Source organism: Balaenoptera borealis (assembly GCF_965194805.1).
Source record: "Balaenoptera borealis genome assembly, chromosome: 17".
In the NCBI taxonomy this organism is placed as follows: domain Eukaryota; kingdom Metazoa; phylum Chordata; class Mammalia; order Artiodactyla; family Balaenopteridae; genus Balaenoptera; species Balaenoptera borealis.
Window position 1 is genome coordinate 35,477,262 of NC_138876.1, and position 13,939 is coordinate 35,491,200.

Below are 13,939 nucleotides of genomic sequence, written 5' to 3' on the forward strand. Positions count from 1 at the left end.
CTAGGACAGAGTGAACAGCGTCCCTGGGAAAGAGACCAGACAAGGAGCTGGTGGCAGTGTGTAAAGTGGAGGGGCAAAAAGTTTAGCAAAGCTTATCTTCATGGACACGGGATAATATAACAGGGGGTGAAACAGATGACCCCGCCATCCCAAATAGTTTTGCTGTTACAAACTGGGGTAGGATTTGGGTGGGGAAAGCGATGTGACACTGCAGGACTTCTAAGCAGTAATTTGCCAAGAAACTGCTGAAAGGTATTGCAGCAGATCACAATAGGAGGAGGCTGGATTCTGAGGGCTGCAAATAAACCTGCACAGGGAAACCAGTGTTGACCAAGGGGGCCCTTTTCTTCTTACTTCCTTCTCAGAGACACAACCTTCTCCGACCTGGGGGAACTTTTGAAAGCTCATAGCGATGCTTACTCACCAGATAAGTCAAAAAGAATCTACCCCTTTCCAGGAAGTCTGTGACGGTGGGGGGTAAGCATATGTGAGCAAGAAGGTGTAACCAGGCGCAGCCTGTTCCATCTCTGACTCACCTTTTGACTATGTGCTTCTGGCTTCACCATGCCTCAGCTTCTCTACCTGTCAAATGGGAGGAAGAGGAAGTGGGATTGTTTGATAAAATTCTCTGAAATCTTTTGCTGAAAGGTTCTTCCAAAGGGCAAGATAGTATAATTATCCCTTAGCTATTCAGTATGAGGTTGCTATAAATAGGGTCTGGAATAAGATCACAATGTCACATACCTGTTTACAACAATAAATGGGCCATATAATGATCCAGGGAAAGCTTGGCAGAATTCCTTGGTAGGACATGCATTTAGGAAAGCTGAGACTCGGTCCTCCCGAGGACCAAATAGCCGCTGTTCATGGGCTTTCAGCAAAGGTTGTTTTTCATCCTGGAGCCCTGCTTCTCAACGTGACTGCCCAGTTGTAGGTTAGGGCGTTTCTGGCTGCTCTAGGAGACTTGTCCAAAATCTAATTTATACTGAAGTGGTGTGCAGGCGTGTGTGCATGTGTGTGTGTGCACGTGCAGGCATGTTTTTGCCAAATCGGAATATAGCTTTAAAAATACATAAATAAGTGTAAACATTTAGCCTAGGTGACCCCCACTAAGTCAGTTCTAGGATGACGTGTGTCTGTTATAAACATAGTGGTGGCCAGCAGAAGGGCAAACAAGGGGGTTCCTGAGCCTTTAGCTCTACTAGACTAAGATGGGAGGCATTGGGCATGGGGACTGTGGCATCTTCTGAAAGGATGGGTCAGGGAATCACACTAATTTGGGAAGGGGCAGGGGCAAAAGTGTTGGCAGGGCCAGGCTTTCAGTAATGTGAATATCTTACTAACAAATAAGAGATGGCTGGGGCGTGGCAGAGGGGCAGGTTCAGGAATAAACACTGAAATGGGGTGTGTGGCCTTTGTCAGTTATCACAGGACACTTTGGTAGACATATATGGGACACACTGGTGTATGGGGTAGCCAAATGTTCAGCTTTAGCCAAGTAAAATGGTGAGGTTTCTATTCTACTTTCACCTGGAATGCAGAACTAAGGAAGGCACTTCTTAAGAAAAGATTTAATTATTGGCATGAGTATAAGAAACGTATCAGAACTCGCTTTCTCCCTCTTACTCCCTCAACCTCTTATTTCCTCATTATTTTTGTTGACCTAGGTGATTAAATTTATTGTTTTAACTGCCTGGTACACAGTAGTGGTTCAACTGGTATGCAATGATGGAATGAAAAAAAGCATTTAAACTTTTCAGAAACATACTGTGAAGCAGCCTGGTAAAGGATGTTAAGTCCATGACCAATCAGCAAAAGGAAGGCTATAGGGAGAGATTCCGCAGAGCAGAGATTCATTTCCTGCCTGGCCTTCTGCCTCTCTTCTTTCATTTGGGCCTCACTGCACCTACCTTGCCTGCCAAGAGCCTCTAACGCCTTGGGAAATGAATGTTGGTGCTACGTGACCGGGAATTATCCTGGACTCTGAAAGGCCCAAAGCTAGATTTCCCAAGTCATTCCATGCCTGCCCGGAATAACAGGGGACCCTGCACGGAAGAGTCAACGTCATGTAGGAATGACAGCATGATGATGTATATCCCCACATCCCTGGTAAATCCCAAGTGAACTTCCCAGACAGCAGAGTGAGGTGGTTTGGAGCTTGGGTCTTAGAGTCAGGCTGCCTGGGTTTGAATCCCATCTCTGCCACTGGCTGGATGTCCTTGAGCAAGGTCTTAACCATTCAGGGCCTTCTTAAACCCATCTGTAAGTGAGTTTAATCATTGTCTTGACCTGTCTCATCAGGCCACCCAAGATGGCTGTTCTCTTGCTCTCTGTACATCCCCTGCTCGACCAGTGCCTGCTTCACCTACACCTACTCACATAACTGACTGGACTGACCTGCCTTCTTAATCATAGAGCCCCCAGCCCCAGCTAGTGATTGTTCTAATCTTTATTTATTTATTTTTAAATATTTATTTATTTATTTGGCTGCGTCGGGTGTTAGTTGCGGCACGGCGGGATCTTCACTGCGGCGCGTGGGCTCCAGAGCATGTGGGCTTAGTTGCCCCGCGACATGTGGGATCTTTGTTCCCCAACCGAGGATCGAACCCGCGTCCCCTGCATTGGAAGGCGATTCTTAACCACTGGACCACCAGAACTTCTCCACTATGGTAGCTTCTCAAACGGGCTGTGAGGGGCGTGCTTCTCTGCTGGTTTCCCTGATAACCGAGGAGCCAACTTACGTCAATTCCCCCTATAACTGGTAACCGCAGCCTCTCCCCGGGGAGCAAAGACTACTTCCATGGTCTGCCTGCCTTCTGCTGCAGGCGGTGGGGTGTCGCTCCAGGACCTTGCTTCAGACGTGTAAGATCCCCTATCCATTAAACCACTGATGTCTCTGTCGCTGACTCCGGGCTCTTTCTTGGGTCTTGAGGCTGGGCACGTACAGGGCTTGCAGGTCTGTGGGGTGCAGCCCAACCAGACCTTACCAAGTTGTTGTGAGAACTAAAGGAGAAAAATCCATGTAAACCCTCTTAGTGCAATGCCTGGAACACAGTAAGTATTCAACAACTGTTGTATTATTATATTCCATGATTCCTGCTAAATGGTCTCCTACTCATGCTTCTCAGGAGACAAAATGGGCCTCCATCACAGTTACATTGGTTCATCCACTCATTCTCTGAGCAACCGTTCCTGAGGATCTGTGATTTTTTAAGTCAGATTTTCAGCACAAACTGTAGGATACACATATGAATCAGACCTGTGTCCTGCTTTCAGACAACTTATACCAGGAGTGACAAAAGTGTAAGATAGAAACAGAAAGTGTCTTAAAAGAGATAGAAATAAAGTGTGATATGGATACTCAGAAGAGAGAACACAATGGCTTCCAGCTGGGGAAAAGGGTCATTTCAGCTGGGCCTTGATGGCTGGGCAGCTTCTGGAAGTGGGTGGAGGTAGGGGTTGGAGCAAGAACATTGAGGGCAGAAGGCAAAGGAGGAGAATCCACAGAGTGAGGAAAGCAGGAGAAGCTGTGCTTGGCTAAGGGCATCAATGGAAAAAGTTTGGAAGGTGGGTTGGAGCCAGTTAAGGGGCACGGGCCACACGTGTTTACTCAGCTTCCTATCCAGAGCCTCTTTTAAGCCCCCATGTCTGTTTCTCGTGATCAGGGTCCCCAGCCACAGGTGAGGGCATTGGGATGGGCACCTAACCCAAATGCAGGCGACAGACTGGCTGGTAACCTGAAGAACAAAATCAACCAGGCTAAGTCTTCTTTCTCGAGAACCTGAATAAAAATTGTTCTGGTCACTATTGCTGCGTCACAAGTTATCCCAAAATATGGCTGCTTTTGCTCTGCCATGGCAGAACTGAGCCGTCGTAACAGAGGCCCAGTGACCCTCAAAGCCTAAAATATTTATTATCGTCGGGCTTGTTAGAGAAAGTTTACCAACCGTGCTCTAGGAAGACTAGTCCAGGAGCTGTGTGTAGGATGGGCTGGCAACAAAGAGAGTGGAGGCTAGAAGATGCATTGGGGGGCCGCTGTCGGGATTTGGTAGTAGGAGATGAAGAGGGAGAGAAAAAAGTAAAGGATGTGTCAAAAGGTTAATCAACAGGTCTGGAAGCTACTTGTGTAAGGAGAACCCAGAGAACTTGAAGCCTGCATTTCCAAATGGTTGTTCAATATGTTCTTTACTCATATCTAGCAACAGGGATGGTACCAAGGAAAGGTAGAAACCTGTCTTAGTATTTCCCACCAGACCCAGGGGAAGGTAGATATAAGTGCATATGCAGCCATGACCCAGGACGCTCTGCTCTGAACTGATTCTGGGATCAGATAATAGCCAGAAACAAAAGTGAAAAAATAGACCATGCAAAAGAAGGTAATTTCAAAATTCCTCAGATCCTTTCCTTTCTTTCTTTTTTAGTTGAAGTGTAGTAGATTTACAATGTTGTGTTAGTTTCAGGTGTACAGCGCAGTGATTCAGTTATATATATTCTTTTTCAGATTCTTTTCCATTATAGGGTATTACAAGATGTTGAATATAGTTCCCTGTGCTATACAGTAGGTCCTTGTTTATCTATTTTGTAGATAGTGGTGTATATCTGCTAACCTCACACTCCTAATTTATCCCTCCCCCACCCCCTTTCCCATTTGGTAACAATAAGTTTGTTTTCTATGTCTGTGAGTCTGTTTCTGTTTTATAAATAAGTTCATTTGTACCCAGATTTCTCAAATGCCGTGAAAGGGGACAGGCGGCCGCTGTCCCCACCAGCACCGCTGCTCCTGAGTGGCCCGTAGCTCTCCTCCCAAAACACTCCAGCAGCTCTAACAGCCTTCTGGGCCCTCAACCTCTTATCACCTTTCTTTCCGCTTCCTCTCTGAAATCTCCTTCATAAAAGCCCCACTGCCTTTGGCAAGGCCTCAGGGAAGATGGGGAACTGGGCAGGCCTGGCCGGAGTCCTCTTTAGTGGACTGAAGAACAGCCATGGGCTAACACATCTCAATCTCATCAAAATGTTTTATTTTTTATTCTTTTCCCATTATTTTTTTTAATATACTTTATTTTTTACAGCAGTTTTAGGGTACAGCAAAACGGAGCAGAAGGTGTAGAAATTTCCCACCACGCATCCTGGTCCCATAGACACATAACCTCCCCCTTTACCAACATCCTCCACCAGAGTGGTACTGTGAGCAGATAGGGTAGGGGGATCCCAGAGAAAGAGAAGCAGGCATGGCTTTCTTGACTTAAGAGAAGCCATTTTGGCCTAAGCCATTTTGTGATCTAAGCCCGGTCTCAGTGCATGTCCTTGAACAGGTCTCAGTAATTAGTGGTCTTAAGGGAACAAAAGAATGCAGGAACAAATGACCATTATCGGCAAGAGAAGTAACAATAGTAAAGGTAATACATCAGTTGTAAGGATTCCCAGTTCTCTTTCAATAGTAAAGATTAGCCTGAAGCCTCAACCTCCAGATAGACTGGAACCTAAGGCCTGATGATGTTGATTTTTTCTGGCCTTTGTGACTTCAACTAAAGCTTGGACTCTGTGGACCTTTGCCCCAATTCTATGCTGAATTCTCATTTGCTCAAGCCCTTTCATGAATATACATGTACCCTCAGCTTAAAACTTCCCCAATTTTGCTGTTCATGGAGACTCTGCTTTGGGAAAGATCCCCGGCGTTCTCCCTACTTGCTGCAAGTAATAAATCCTTCCTTCTCCCAATCTTTGGCTTGGTTGCATCTTTTGGATCAACACCCACCAAGAGGCAAACCCAGTTTTTTGGGTAACAGTACGCTTGTTACAATTGGTGAACCTACATTGACACATCATAATCACCCAAAGTCCATAGCTTACATTGGGGTTCATTCTTGGTGTTGTACAATCTATGCTTTGGACAAATATATAATGACATGTATCCACCATTATAATATCATACAGAGTAGTTTCACTGCCCTAAAAGTCCTATGTGCTTTTTCCATTCATCCATCCCTCTACCCCAAGCTCTTGGCAACCACTGACCTTTCACTGTCCCCATAATTTTGCTTTCTCCAGAATGTCATATAGTTAGAATCATACAGTATGTAACCTTTCACATTGGTTTCTTTCACTTAGTAATACACATCTATGATTCCTCCATGTCTTTTCTTGTCTTGATAGCTCATTTCTTTTTAGCATTGGATAATATTCCCCTGTCTGAATGTACCACAGTTTATTCATCCATTCACCCACGCTCAAATACATTGTGACTAATATGATTATGAACAAACTATTATATCAATTAAGAATAAAAAAAAGTTTTTGTTTGACCTTCACTTATTCCTTCTCCTATGCTCTTCCTTTATGTAGATCCAAGTTTCTAACCTACATCATTTTCCTTCTCTCTAAAGAACTTAACATTTCTTGCAAGGCAGATCCACTGGCAACAATTCCCTCAATCAATTTTTGTTTATATGAGAAAGTATTTCTCCTTCATTATTGAGGGTTAATTTCACAGGGTACAGAATTGTAGGTTGGTGGAGTTGTTTTTTTTTTCTCTCAACACTTTAAATATTTCACTCCATTCTCTTCTTGTTTGCATGGTCTCTGAGGAGAAGTCAGATATAATTCTTATATTTGCTCCACTATAGGTTAAGAATTTTTCCCTCCCACCTTTTTCAGGACTTTTTTTATCTTTGATTTTCTCTAGTTAGAAAATTATATGCTTGGGTGTAGCTTTTTTTTTTGCTATTTATTCTGCTTGGTATTCTCTGAGCTTCTTGGATCTGTGGTTGGTGTCTAACATTAATTTGGGAGAAATTCTCAGTCATTATTGTTTCAAATATTTCTTCTGTCCCTTCCTCTCTTTCTTCCCCTTCTGGTATTCCCATTACACATGTTATACTTTTGTAGTTGTTTCATAGTTCTCAGATATTCTGTTCTGTTTGTGTGTGTGTGTGTGTGTGTGTGTGTGTGTCTTTTTTTCTGTTTGCTTTTCAATTTTGCAGATTTCTATTGCGGTATCCTCAAGCTGAAATATTCTTTCCTCAGCCATGTCTATTAATAAGCCCATCAAAGGCATTCTTCATTTCTCTTGTGCTTTTGTTTTGTTCTGTTTCCTGTTACAGTGTTTTAGATTTCTAGCATTCCTTTCTTATTCTTTTTTAGAATTCCATCTCTCTGCTTACATTGCCCATCTATTCTTGAACGCTGACCACTTTGTCCATTAGAGCCCAGAACAAATTAATCACAGTTGTTTTAAATTCCCAGTCTGATAATTCCAACATCTCTGCCATAACTGAGTCTGGTTCTGATGCTTGCTCTGATTCTTCAAACTGTGTTTTTGTCTTTTACTATGCCTTTTAATTTTTTCCTTGATAGCCAGACATGATGTACTGGCTAAAAGGAACTACTGTAAATAGGCCTTTGGTGAAGTGGTGAGTTGCGGGGTTAGGGGAAGCATTCTATAGTCCTAGGATTAGGGCTGGATCTTTTAGTGAGCCTGTGCCTCTGAATTGCGAACTTCACAAGTGCTTCTCAGCAGTCCCCTCACTTTAGGTGAGACAGGGTGTCTGGAGGGGGTTGGAGTTTGGTATTTCCCTTCACCTATGTGGAAGGCTACCGACAGCTGGAATCAGTTAGGGTCTGATAAAACCCCAGCAGGTGAGGATCTGGCTAAATAGTTTCTCTTGAGAGTAGACCTTGTTAAGAACAGAATGCTATTAAATATTTCAAAATGGCTTCGTTTCCACTTCCCCTGCCAGAAGCATGAGAGAATTTTTCTCCAGTGTTCACTGTGAGAATCTGGTGGAGCTCCAGGAAGCAAAACTCACAAAAGTGTCGGGGTGCCCTGATGACTGGATCCCCCTGGAGTTTTTAATTTGTCCACACTGAGCCTCCAGCAATTCATCAATTACAGTTCAGGTTTCCCTAACATGGCACTGGTTCCCATGGAGGCTTTTGCCTTGGTAAGTTGTGATTCTCTGTATTTGCCTGTCATGCTCTCCAGTTTGGGGGCCAGTGATTTGCCCTGTGACCTCACTTCTATTATGGATCTAAGAAAAGTTGCTAATTTTTCAGTGTGTTCAGCTTTTTACTTGTTGCTAGGATGGAGTGGTGACTTTCAAGCTCCTTACGTACCAGACCAGAAACCAGAAGTTCCATCTGTATGTTTTGAAAAGTAGAAAGACAACTAATACGTATTGAGCACCTGCCCTAAATCAGGTGCTTTACCTGATCCATTGTTTCATTTTCTCCTTTCAACAATCCTATGGGGAAGGTATGATTCTCTCCATTTTGCAGATGAGAAGGTGAGAGTTAGAGGAGGGAGGCGATTGCTCAGGTATTCGTGACTCAAACATGGTCTCCCTCCAAATCCCATCTGCTTCCAGCTATGTTCTCGTGTTGGAAATAAAGGAGGAATAAAGGGCAGAAATAACTTAAGCATCAAAACCATTTTCCATGTTTATAAAACCAGCTCATACTGTAATACTTATGAATAAAGGATCTTTTGTGTGATTAGATCCTAAAGAGACCAGTGTTGGTAAAGCCCCAGGGACTGAGTTTTTGGCATACTGCTTGCTATACATAGAATGGACATTTAATAAATTCTTGCCGAATGAATGAATGAGTGAGCATTCCATTGTGTGTGTTGTTATGTCATTAAAGCATTCTTTCAGTGGGTCTGGCACTGTGCTAAGTGCTTTGCATTCTTTATCTCATGTAATCCTCTTAACAACACAAGGGAGGTGCAATTATTTTCCCCATTTTTACTGTTGAGGAACCAGAGACTTAGAAAAAATAAATAACTTGCTCAAGGTCATATAACTAATAATTGTAGAGGTGGGGCTTGGCCCAGGCCTGTCAGGCTGTACAGTTCAGGCTCTTGACCTGGGCTTTCCTGCCTCCTGAGAGGAGCGGGGGAGGGGCTTCCTCCACACACCCACCTGGGCAGGAAGGCACCCCCGCTGATGCTCCCACTAAGTGCCTCACATCCACTACGCGTACTCCTACATCCACCTCCGCCTGGTGCCGTCTCTCACCGTGCACAGCTGAGGGTGTTTAAAGCTTCCCCTAGACTCCAGTCTATGATCCCACAGAACCCTCTAAATTAGAGAATCAGGCAGAGGACAAGCCCAAGTGCCGCTGCCTGAACGGACTTGTAGTGTGGCCCAGGAAAGCGTGGTGTCGAGGAGGGTCTTGCGGTCCCTGCCTGGGAATGGACATGATCCCTACTCTGGCTTCTCTTACCCTAGAGCATCAGATGGATGGAGCACAGGATTAAAAGAAGGTCAAGCTACAGAGACCTGAGCTAGGAGTCGTCTTTACCAGTTGCTGGCTATGTCATCCTGGGAAAGCCCCTTAACTTCATGAAGACTCCGTTTCCTCCTCTACTGCACAATAATCACGGTAAGAATAACAATTCTGTCTCAGGGGCTGTGGTGCTAACTCAGTGAGACCGGGCAGAGGAAGGTTCTTTGTAACCTCAAAGCACTCTACAAGTGACTCAGTTCCCAGAGCCCAGGACAGGGGCTTTTCTACCCTACCCTGCACCTCTTCATGAGGGGGAAAGGAGCACTTTTCATGAAGCAAGGATATCCGAGGACCTGGTGTTTTGCCTGAGTCTGGTTTCTGACCCCAGTGTTTGGAACAGGAGGCAATGAAGGAGCTACAGCTTCCTGGGCTGTACTGGCTGTGGTCACCCCCCTGAAGGAGTGGGGTTCACAGCCTATCTGAGGTCCATACATCTTTAGGAACCTGGAACATTTATCCCCTCCCTTCCCTCCCTTGATGATCACTGACACCTCTCTCTCTATTCCCTGCCTAGGCCCACCAGTTCCTCTCCTCTCTTGGAAGGTAAGGTTAAGCCATTTTAAGTGACATGGGGCTTTTTCCTCCCTCGGGACACTAATAATCATCCCAAAACCCTCTGTTGCCCCTGCTCCACCCTAGGACAGCCAACAGTCTGCTGGGAGCAGGTGTGGGTGAGTAGGAGTTGTTTAACCCCTTAACCTACATTCCTACCCACCCAGAATCACAGAAACAAAACACATACACACACAAGTTAACTAGTCACTCTTCCTGGACCTCGTTCTTCACAAACTGTTGCTCAAATAGTATGGTTATCTGAGGCTTCGTGGGGAACACAGTCTTCTGCTCTGAACTGAAAAGTTTAACATAGAGGGAGTGGCCAAGATGGTGGAGTAGGAAGACCCTCAGCTCACCTCCTCCCACAGACACACCAACATTACAACTATTTACAGAAAAATGATTGACAACAAAGACCTGAAAACTAGCAGAATAGATTTCCTACAACTAAAGATATAAAGAAGGAACCACAACAAGATGAGTAGTAGGGGTGGAGACAGGTAGGTAACCCACAACTGGGAGGATAATTACAATTGCACAGGTTTTCCTAAGGATTAAATGGTCCAAGCCCTACAGCAGGCTCCCCAGCCTGGTGGTCCTATACCAGGAAGACAAACACCCAGAATGTTTGGCCTTGAACACCAGTGCGGCTTACTTTCAGGAGAGCCAGAGGACTATGGACAATAGAAACTCCACTCTTAAAGGGTGCACGCAAAATCTCACACACTCTGAGACCCAGAGAAAAAGCCGTAAGTTGAAAGGAGCCTGGATCAGACTCACCTTCTGATCTTGGAGAGCCTTCCAGAGAAACAGGAGGCAATTGGAGCTTACCCTAGGGACATAGAGACTGGCAGCAGCCATTTGGGGAACTTATTCTACCAAGAGGACTCTGGTACTAGCAAGCAGCATTTTGGAATCCTCCCTCTAGCTTATTAACACTAGGACATGGCCCCACCCACCAGCTTGTCAGCACAGTACTGGAACATTTCAGGCCAAGCAGCTAGCCAGGTGGGGACAGAGCCCCACTCACCAGCAGGCCAGCTGCCTTAAGACCTGCTGAGTCCCCAGCTGCTCTGGGATACAGTGCCATCCACCAGAAGGCCCAGGACCTGGCTTCACCCACCAGCAGACCAACACCTGCTCCCAAACCCCAGGCCCTGGCCCCAGAGATCCCAGGACTCAGCCTCATCTATCAGTGGGTGGGAACCAGCTCTGGGATACCCTGGGCCCTGATCCCACCCACCAGCAGGCCAACACCAGCTCCAAGACACTTTGGACCCCTCAACCAGCTGCTGCATGATCCAGCCCACCCACCAGTGGGTTGACAGTAGCTTTGGGACACACTGGACACTTCTGCCAGCCATGTCAGGAACTGGCCCCACCTACCAGCAGGCCAACACTAGATCTGGGACTCCTGGCCCCGCAACCATCCACCCCAGAACATAGCTCCACCCACCAATATGCCAACACTAGCCCTGGGACCCCCCAGAACTCTGCATCCAGCCACCTCATGACCCAGCCCCACCCACCTGTGGCTGGCAGCCTCCACACACAGCAGGGTCTGGCAACCAACCAGACTGGGGGCCAGGAAACATAGAGAGTCCCAAAGAGAATCAACCCAAAGAGGGCCACACCAAGACACATTGTAATTAAAATGACAAAAATTAAAGATAAAGAGAGAATCTTAAAAGCAGCAAGAGAAAAAGCAACAAGTTATGTACAAGGGAATGCCCATAAGGCTATCAGCTGTTTTTCAGCAGAAACTCTGCAGGCCACAAGGGAGTGGCACAATATGTTTAAAGTGATAAAAGGGAAAAACCTACAACAAAGAATACTCTACCCAGCAAGGTTTTCATTCAGATTTGACGGAGAGAGAGAGTTTTACAGACAAGCAAAAGCTAAAAGAGTTCAGCACCACCAAACCAGCTTTACAAGAAATGTTAAAGGGACTTCTCCAAGCAGAAAAGAAATTAGAAATATAAAAATTATGAAAGGAAAAATCTCATTGGTAAAGGCAAATATACAGTAAAGGAAGTAAATCAACCACATATAAAGCTAGTAGGGAGGTTAAAAGACTAAAGTAGTAAAATCATCTATCTCCACAATAAGTAGTTAAGAGAGGAACAAAACAAAAAGATGTAAAATGTGATGTTAAAAACAGTAAAAGAGGAGGGGAAGAGTAAAAATTCAAGATTGTTAAAATGCATTCAAAATTGAGATCAGCAATTTACAATTATATATATATATATATATATTACATACACACACACATATAAATTGCTATATATAAACCTCATGCTAACCACAAACCAAAAATCTGTAATAGATACACACAGAAAAAAGTGTGAAGAATCCAACATAACAGTTAAGATTGTCATCAAATCACAAAGGAAGAGAGCAAAAAAAGAAAGGAACAAGGAAGAACTACAAAAACAACCCCAAAACAATTAACAAAATGGTAATAAGTACATTCCCATCAATAGTTACTTTAAAATTAAGTGGCCTAAATACTCCAATCAAAAGATCTAGAATGGCTGAATAGATACAAAAACAAGACCCATATATAAGCTACCTAAAAGAGACCCACTTTAGATCTAAAGACACACGGACTGAAAGTGAGGGGATGGACAAAGGTATTCCATGCAAATGGAAATGAAAGCCAGAATAGCTTTATAAATATAAAACATTCTAACCAAAAGCAGCAGAGTACACACTGTTCTCAAGTGCACATGGAACATTCTTTAGGATAGATCACATGCTAGGCCACAGAACAATTCTCAGTAAATTTAAGAAACTGAAATCATATCAAGCAACTTTTCTGACCACAACACTTTGAGACTAGGATTCAACCACAGGGGGAAAAAACTGCAGAAAACACAAACACGTGGAGGCTAAACAATATGCTACTAAATAACCAATGGGTCACTGAAGAAATCAAAGAGGAAACAAAAAATACCTGGAGACAAATGAAAATGAAAACACAATGATCCAAAATCTAGGGGACACAGCAAAAGCAGTTCTAAGAATGCAGTTTATAGTGATACAAGCCTACCTCAGGAAACAAGAAAAATCTCAAATGAAAAACCTAACCTTACACCTAAAGGAAACAGAAAAAGAAAAACAAACAAAATCCAAAATTAGTAGAAGGAAAGAAATTGTAATGATCAGAGCATAAATAAATGCGATAGAAAAAAAAAATAGAAAAGACCATTGAAACTAAGAGCTGGTTCTTTGAATAGATAAACAAAATGGACAAGCCTTTACCAGACTCATCAAGAAAAAAAGAGAGAGGACCTAATAAAATAAAATCAGAAATGTAAAAGAAAAAGTCACAACCAACACCACAGAAATTCAAAGGATGTTATGAGATCCCTGTGAACAATTGTATGCCAATAAAATGGACAACCTAGAAGAAATGGACAAATTCCTAGAAATGTACAACCTCCCAAGACTGAACCAGGAAGAAATAGCAAATATGAACAGAGCAATTACTAGTAATGAAATTGAATCAGTTATAAAAAAGGACAACTCCCAACAAACAAAAGTCCAGGATCATCAGATGGCTTCACAGGTAAATTCCACCAAACATTTAGAGAAGAATTGACACTTATCCTTCTCAAATTATTCCAAAAAATTGCAGAGGAAGGGATGCTTCCGAACTCATTCTACAAGGCCAGCATCACCCTGACACCAAAACCAGACAAATATAACACAAAAAAAGAAAATTACAGGCCAATATCACTGATGAACGTAGATGCAAAAATCCTCAACAAAATATTACAAAGAGAATTTAACAATACATAAAGGATCATACACCATGATAAAGTGGGATTTATCCCAGGGATACAAGGATGTTTCAATACCCACAAATCAATCAATGTGATGCACTACATTAACAAACTGGAAAATAAAAATCATATGATCCTCTCAATAGATGCAGAAAAAACTTTTGACAAAATTCAACATCCATTTATGATGAAAACTCTCCACATTATAAAGGCCATGTATGACAAGCCAAAGCTAACATCATACTCAATGGTGACAATCTGAAAGCATTTCCTCTAAGATCAGGAACAAGACAAGGATGTTGCCACTTTTA

General features: G+C 43.6%; 1 long non-coding RNA gene across 1 annotated transcript in view; it reads left to right on the forward strand.

The window, feature by feature from the left end:
- LOC309615193 overlaps positions 1–12,053 on the forward strand; it is a 54,106-nt gene extending 42,053 nt beyond the window's left edge. The window contains exon 2 of the long non-coding RNA XR_014236615.1: positions 2,504–12,053. This is a non-coding gene — a long non-coding RNA (uncharacterized lncRNA). The remainder of the gene's footprint in view (positions 1–2,503) is intronic.
- The last annotated feature ends 1,886 nt before the right edge of the window (positions 12,054–13,939 follow it).